Genomic DNA, 8,606 nt, shown 5'->3' with positions numbered 1-8,606 from the left:
CTGGGCAAGTCGCCAGATCATCACAGGGCTGACACATAGAGACAAACAACCATTCACACTCACATTCACACCTACGGTCAATTTAGAGTCACCAGTTAACCTAACCTGCATGTCTTTGGACTGTGGGGGAAACCGGAACACCTGGAGTGAACCCACACAGACATGTGGAGAACATGCAAACTCCACACAGAAAGGCCCCCGTCAGCCACTGGGCTCGAACCCAGAACCTTCTTGCTGTGAAGCGACAGTGCTAACCACTACACCACTGTACCGCCCTATTCATAGGTTGTTTTATAGTATAATATTTTGGTGATGGCTACATTATTGATTAAGGAACGGCTTTATGGCAAAATTAGAAAAATTATATGTGGGTCATTTTTTGATGCATTCTCATTTTAAAATTACTATATCTCAGAATGAATTTTTGCTATACTTGACTCATTTTGTGGTGACATGCCCTGTATTATAGTAGGATTACATTCTTGAAGCAATATAGTGTGGGTTATAAAAAATAATGCTAAACTGAAGTGTGAAGGCATACTTATACATGAGTGATCCAAGAGAGCGACTGAAAATAAATAATCACATGTCTGACGAAGTGTGGAGATGATAAAAGCATACTTGATATCTAAAAATATCCAAAGATATACTTATTAATACATCAGCTATTAAAGAGCCACATGAATGCACTCCTATAATAGTGGTGCTCATGACACTATATTTGTATCTCTAGCTTCTTTTCCTCATTGCTAAATAATATACAAAGCAATTAATTAAAAGTACATCCCTTGTTTAAAATTACTGCTAAATTTCAGGGTCATAAATTAAATCAAATTGTGATATATAAAATGTTTACTTTCAAATCTCATCTATCATGCATTTTCTCTTCTAAGTTTACATAAGTATCTCAGTTCCACTATCTTATGAAAAATGGTGGTACATTATATGATATGTTTGAAGGGTTCTCATGAAAATTATTTAATTGCATGATAAATAAATGATCCATCCATCCATCCATCCATCCATTATCTACACCGCTTATCTGTCAGGGCCACAGGGGAAGCTGAAGCCAATCCCAGCTGACTTCGGGCTAATGGCGGGGTACACCCTGGGCATGTGGCAAGTCTATCGCAGAGCTTGATAAATACATGATATTCATAATAAAATCTAGAATGTATTCTGCTGACCTCAGTGATAATTTCTATCATGCAGTTAAGCTGAATATAAAGTAGGTTTTGTACTATTCTGAAATCTATAATAAAACTTTTAGTGGAGAAAACAGAACATAAATGCAATTTTTTTTTACTTTTACTTGATACTTGTACTAATTGCAAAACCAAAATATTAACCAAAGGATTGCTGTCAGCTGTGTTTGTGTGTGTGGGGGAAGCTTTGGGCTCCTGGGGCTATAACTCATTTTACCACACAAGAATAGATATGCACCTGATATAATCCACTAGTTAAGATTATATATTCATTTCACTGGACACTCACATACACTGAAATAGGTATAACTGTGATCTCAATAGTGCATTTAATTTACCATCCATAAAAGTAGTCAAATTAGTTTACAGCTTCAACTAAATCAGCAATTAAATAAGAGTGAAGGATAAATTACATTATTAGATGTGTGGGAAGAAAAACAATGGAGATGCGCTTACATTCACTACCTCAGGAATAACTGTAATTCTATAAGCTCAGTAGAGCCAGCTGAGGGCATGTACAGCATATAAAAATGGTATAATGTCATAATATTGGCAATGAGTTTTACTTGCAAACACTGCACAAATGTTACACAAAAATTAAAGTGATTTTGCATGCAGTGTCAGGTAAAGCATTTATAATTCAACGATAATATGACTGTATGTTGAATGAATTGGGTTCTGCCTTTGCATCAGTTCATCACTGATATCACACATGAACCTAATCATTATGGAAATATTAGTCAATCTTAAAAAGTGGTATAGTGAAAATGACTAACTGAGAATCCTTATTGTCTCAATACAGACATCATTGGCATTGTCTGTAATAGCACAGCCTACTGTAGCAATCATCATGCTTTCACAACCTCAATATTTTCCATATCGAATTACTAGTCCTGGTCAATGGTCAACCTGAGGCACCAACAAATTTGTTCACATCAATTAAGTGCAGCATTGTATGACTATTTATGGTTTGAACTATTACAAGTTTGAATTATTTCTTGCATTATGATTTCGTTTAAATGTTAGTTATAATGCAATTTACATTATCCTTAGCTCCAAAACAAGAAATAAGCCGCATATATTATATAATTCAATAACCATTTTTAATCGTTCGGTAGAAAATATTCACTATGTTCTGAGTGAAAATATATTTTTGCTACAGGCGAATTGTTCAAATAACATGCAATGTAATAGTATTGTAATCCATAGATGATATCACTGCAGGTGGAATCTATGTTTTAACCATCAAACCTCTGAAGCTATTGTATTTTTAAAAATGTCTTACTTCTTCATCATGACATTCCCATAAATGAATTATGAACTGACACTCACTGTCATGCTGCCATGAAAATAGCATCCAGCTCTCTGTGTATCCAATAATCAGATGTGTGTGGCTGTTCTTCTTCTTTCAGAAGTCTGAATAGTCACTCACTTTTCAAACTATACAGACTGACAGAGAGTGACGCTGCATCTCTCTCTCTCTCTCTCTCTCTCTCTCTCTCTCTCTCACACACACACACACACACACACACACGTGTATCTTTGTAGGGACACTCTTTATCACAATATATTCCCTAGCCCCTTACCCTAACCTTAACCATCACAACTAAATGCGTCACCCCAACCTTACCCTGACCCTAACCTAAACCCAATTTTAACCTTAACCCTAAAACTAAGTCTTAATCCACACACAACTCTTTAAAGAAGTGAAGACTAACCAAATATCCTAACCTCCCCAAAATATCCTCACTCTGTTGGTTTAAAGTGTATTCTGGTCCTCAGTATGTCGCAAGTACAAGTACACACACACATACACACACACGCATTCTAAATTTCCAAAATCCGTTAACATAATTAGTAATTTTGTGTGTAGCATGTACCAAACTGAGCTTGTTTGGCTGCACACACTGCCATCAAAACAAACTTGCTGTGTCTCATGTGTAATACTTCATAATATTTAATGACAAATTGCTATTACAATGTAACACAATCATTAAATGGGAATAAGAGTAAAACAAAAAGTGCACACCTCAGTTAAAAACATACTAAATGTTTGCATGTGTGTGAGAATTTATGCTTAAAATTATAATGTAATAGTTTTATATGTTTATTGATGGATGGATGGATGGATGGATGGATGGATGGATGGATGGATGGATGCACTGTAAATGCAAATATTCAAATTAATTAGAAATGATTAGTGAATCAAACTTAGAAATCATCAACCTGTTGTCAACACTAATATTAAATAAATAACTGCTAATTTCAAGTTGGAGAACACGCTTAACTTAGTGTACTCCACTTCAGTTAAATTAGAAAATATAATTTATTGTCCCAGAGTCCTTTGGGCGTTGTGTTTAGACATGCGCAGACCTGCCCCATCTACGCGCGGTCTTTTCAGCACATGCACCAGGATTAACAAAAGTGGAACATGTTTCCAGAGCCTTAAATGATGCGTTGTTTAGCATTTAAAATAAATGTTAATTGCAAAGTAAATCCAATGTGTTCACCATTCATTTGTTTGGGGGCTCATTACCTTGTATTGTGTGTTTTTTTTTTTTTTAAATTAAATTAGCATGTGTCCTATTGTCTTTCGCAAAACTCTTTGGTCAAGAAAATTAAAGTTAAATTGGCCTCAATATGAAGGATGAGTAAAACTAGAGAATTAAGCTTTCACAATTCATGAATATTAAGTTAAATTTATGAAAAAAGATATCTGAAAGCCATTGATTTGAGTACTGTAAACTTAAAATAAATAAGTTAATGTAATCAAAATTATATAAGATGAGTACTGCAAACTCACAATAAATAAGTTAATGTAATCAAACTAATCTAAGTTAATTTGAGTACTGCAAACTCACAAAAAATAAGTTAACCCAATCTAATTTATCTAAATCAACATAAATTACTTTTTTTGAGGCAACGACTTTGCATATTTTTTTTAAGTAAAGTCAACTTATTATATTTTACAGTGTGGATGGATGGATGGATGGATTGGTGGATGAACTGAACTGCCCATTTAATAGTGAGACATTCTTTCTAGGTTGTGCTGTGTTTACTTTCCCACACCGTGAGCTTGCGACTGGTGTACAGCATGGGATGCTCCTCCTCCTCCATAACCTGGGACAAAATGGCCCCTATCCCTCTGTTCAACGTATCAGTCTGCAAGACAAAAGGGAGAGAAAAGTCAGGTGAAAGCAACAGCAGGCCCCCACACAAAATTGCCTTAACCTGAGTGAAAGCCCGATTGTATGGCTACATCCCCTGGATAGGATCTGGTGCCCTCTTTTTAGTGAGGTCAGTGGGCTGGTGACATCTGAAAAATTTGGAATACCAATTTTTAATTTTAATACTTGTAAAAGTGTCCTACAGCCTCCTCTAATATCCAGCCAACCCCAGGAACTGCCTCACCTGCTTTTTGGTCTTGGGTCTCGAGCAGGTCGCAATCTCTGCAGTCTTATCAACTTGAGGACACACCTGCCCGTGACCCAAGTGGAACCCCAGATACCATACTTCCACCCAGTCAGTTGTACACTTCCTTGGGTTTGCTGTGAGTCCTGTGTGTCTCACTGATCTCAGAACAGCCCTCAGATGTTGTAAATGCTGCTGCGAATCATCACTGTAAATAATAATATCATCCAAATAGGCAGCAGCATTTGCACTGTGTGGGTGGAGGATGCTGTCCATGAGTTGTTGAGACATACCTGGAGCTCCAAACAACCCAAATAGAATGGTGACAAATTGGCGTAAACTGAACAGAGTGGAAAAGGCCATTTACTCACAGAATAATGGAGTCAAAGGTATTTGCCAACACCCTTAATCAAATCCAGTGTCAAATAAAAGTGAGGCGTGCATAACAATCGAGTAGTTCATCAATGTGAGCCACTGGATGTGAGCCAAATTCAGACACCATGTTGGCTTTCATAAAGTTTACAAAGACCCAGACCGACCCATCAGTTTTGGGAATCAAAACCACCGGACTGCTACAATCACTGTGTGACTCTTCAGTTACCCCCATGTCGAGCATAGCCTTGAGTTCATCCTGAGCCACATTTTCTTTTGCACTTGGAGAACAAATACGGACAGCTGCATACCACCACCCCTGGAGGAGTCTCAATTTTGTGCTCTCAGAGATTAGTGTGCCCAAGAAGAAGTAAAAACAAATTGAAAAATTCCTCCTGCAACATGGCAACCTGTGTTTACTGGGACAGCAAGAGGTGGTGTCCACAGGGCACTGCGATGAACTGGGCCGCACTTTTTAGACTTACCTCTGGTCCCAGCTCCTCCCTCTTGGGACCCATTGTAACCAGAGCCACAGGAACCTTATCTCTCCCTGGTTTCAGTATATTGAGGTGATTTATCTGAAGTGCATTGCCTCTATCAGTCCAACTGACCTCATAGTTGACTTCTACAACTCACTGTATGACCTCAAAGGGTCCTTGCCTTTTGGAGAGTAATTTAGAGCTTGACTTGGGTAGTAAAAGAAGCACTTTATCTCCTGGTGCAAATTCCTATAGCCGAGTTCCCCCCCCCCCCCCCCCCCCCCCCCCCCATTATACAGCCAGGATTGCTGTTCTTGCACTTGTAGCAAGTTCTCCTGGGTTAAGTGACCTAGTATGTGGAGTTTTAATAATTACATTTAGACTAGTAGAAGGTCCCTCCTTTTTCCTTTTTCTAATGACATGAGGCTTGTGACCATAAAATAATTCAATGGGGAGAACCTCATGGAGGCTTGTGGGACCTCTTCTACTGCAAATAAGAGGGTTTCCTGCCATATATCTCAATTATTATCATCTACATTAACTAACTTAGGAATCATGTTTTTAAGCATTTTGTTGGACCAGCTCATCCATTTGTGGATGGTAAACACTGGGATGAATTAATTTAATCCCCAGTAATTTATACAACTTGCGAAGTGTGCGTGACATGAATGTTGCGCCTTGATCAGTCAGGCTTGCTTTCAGAATCCCAACTTGGGAGATAACATGGAAGAGTGCTTCTGAAACCCAGCATTCAGAAATGTTGCATGGAGCACCGCTTTCACATTGCATAATCCACTAAGACTAATACAAACCAATACCCTTGTGCAGATCAATCTAATGGCCTGATGAGATTCATAGCAATTCTTTCAAAGGGGGATCTTGATCAGTGGTAAAGGGAGCAATGACATTTTTGGAGTGGCTGGTAGAGTCACTAGCTGACATTCAGAATGTGCTGCACACTACCTGTGAACATCTCCATGAATTCCTGGTGAATAGAAGCAAGCCATGAGTCAGTCCAGTGTATTATTCTGACCTAAATGCCCTGTCATGGGATTATAATGAGTCGCATGGAACAAAAGTTCCCAACGGCTCTTTGGGACCAACAACTGGGTTGTTTCCTCTCCTGTGTGAGAGTTCTGCATCACTTGATATAACCTATCTTTTGTGCAACATTAAGCTGGAGGTTTTGACCATTGATTACTCTCGCTTGGTCAGAAGCATGCCTCAGAGTTTCATCTCACTACTGCTCCAGTGGGAAATCCTGAAGGGAAATCCCTGTGAAGAGTGAAGGAGCAGAGTCCTCCCCACCTTCCATGTCCCCCTGACATTGAGCTGGTGCAGATGCATCAGAAATGTGAATCAGAATGCATCTCCTTAAGGATTCTGATTCTGAAAATTTCCAGCTTTCCTGCCATGCCTGCAGACCTGCCTGCTCCTGGTGAGCACTGATGGTTTCACCTGTGGGAGAAAGGGAGTTAGTGGCATGATTGGCATGGAAACACAAGGGGTTGAGGAAAAACAGGGAGGGATATGGGTTCAGGGAGTGGGCTTTATGGGAATTGGCCCCTGTTCCCATGGTGCAAAGATTGGGGAGAGGTGAGAAAACAGAGGAGAAGGGGGCAAAGAGAGAGATAGAGAGAGAGAGAGAGAAGGGGCAGGAGCACCTGCTCACAGAAATGCTGCCAGATGGTCCTCCACCAGCTGGACTGCCTCCTCCAGTGACACCGTACGGTGACACTGAACCCAGGCCAAGTTTCAGCCTGGCAGCCAAACAACATATTACCCCAGGACCACTCAGTTGATGCTGTCGGTGTTGCACTCTTCAGTCAGCAGCCATCGTCGGCAGGCACCTCTGAGCTGTTGGGTGGCAAATGGGTGGCCAATCTCACTGTATGCCAGTGTGCAGTTGACACATTGCAGAATAGCCTACTTCAGGTCCAAATACTCCAGCAGGTTGGTGGCTGGGAGCTGTTGAGCTGAGAGTTGGAGTACCCGCTAGCTGGGCCAGGCTCTGGATCACCTGCCAGTTCTCTTCCTGGGTCTGAAGCAGACCCTGGAAGCTCATGGCTAAACCTCTGTTGAAAGGGATTCACTTGGCTTATGATAAAAAGCTAGCAATTCTACAACTTTGCTAACACAGCCAAACACCAAGGAAGTGCAACAACACATCACAAGGCAGTTAACATAATATTATTGATTAGTTCAACAGAAAAAAGGCCAGCTCAGAGTCTTTCTTGCAGCCTTTTATCACTCAGCTCTCAGCAATGAGTAAAATCCAGTCCAAGATTTATTCTTGTCCAGTCTCTTGCTCTCACTTTTTCACTCTCTCTTTTTCTCTTCCTGGCTTCCTCTGGCAGTGTCTTCTTTGATCTCTTCAGCTCAGTTGCCATGAGGTCCATACTAAGAACACCAATTTAGCTTATTTTTATGGGAAGCTTTTATCTATTTTATTTTGGAACCTGGCCGGGGTGCCGTAAAATGTTACACAGTTCTCACAAGATGTCTCAGAGACGCACCTCCAGAGTTACATAGTACTATAACTGGTGAACTGGGCATGGACTCAGAACGGAAGCCGAGTCATTCTCCCTATTACAAGTCAACAGAGGTGGGTAGTAACGCGCTACATTTACTCCGTTACATTTACTTGAGTAACTTTTTGGATGAATTGTACTTGTAAGAGTAGTTTTAATGCAGCATACTTTTTACTTTTACTTGAGTATATTTGTGAAGAGGGCGGCACGGTGGTGTAGTGGTTAGCGCTGTCGCCTCACAGCAAGAAGGTCCTGGGTTCGAGCCCCAGGGCCGGCGAGGGCCTTTCTGTGCGGAGTTTGCATGTTCTCCCCGTGTCCGCGTGGGTTTCCTCCGGGTGCTCCGGTTTCCCCCACAGTCCAAAGACATGCAGGTTAGGTTAACTGGTGACTCTAAATTGACCGTAGGTGTGAATGTGAGTGTGAATGGTTGTCTGTGTCTGTGTTAGCCCTGTGATGACCTGGCGACTTGTCCAGGGTGTACCCCGCCTTTCGCCCGTAGTCAGCTGGGATAGGCTCCAGCTTGCCTGCGACCCTGTAGAAGGATAAAGCGGCTAGAGATAATGAGATGAGATGAGATATTTGTGAAGAAGAAGCGGTACTTTTACTCC

The sequence above is a fragment of the Neoarius graeffei genome, chromosome 5, assembly GCF_027579695.1.
Source record: "Neoarius graeffei isolate fNeoGra1 chromosome 5, fNeoGra1.pri, whole genome shotgun sequence".
In the NCBI taxonomy this organism is placed as follows: Eukaryota; Metazoa; Chordata; class Actinopteri; order Siluriformes; family Ariidae; genus Neoarius; species Neoarius graeffei.
The sequence above is the reverse complement of the archived record's forward strand: the minus strand, read 5'-3'. Positions refer to the sequence as shown.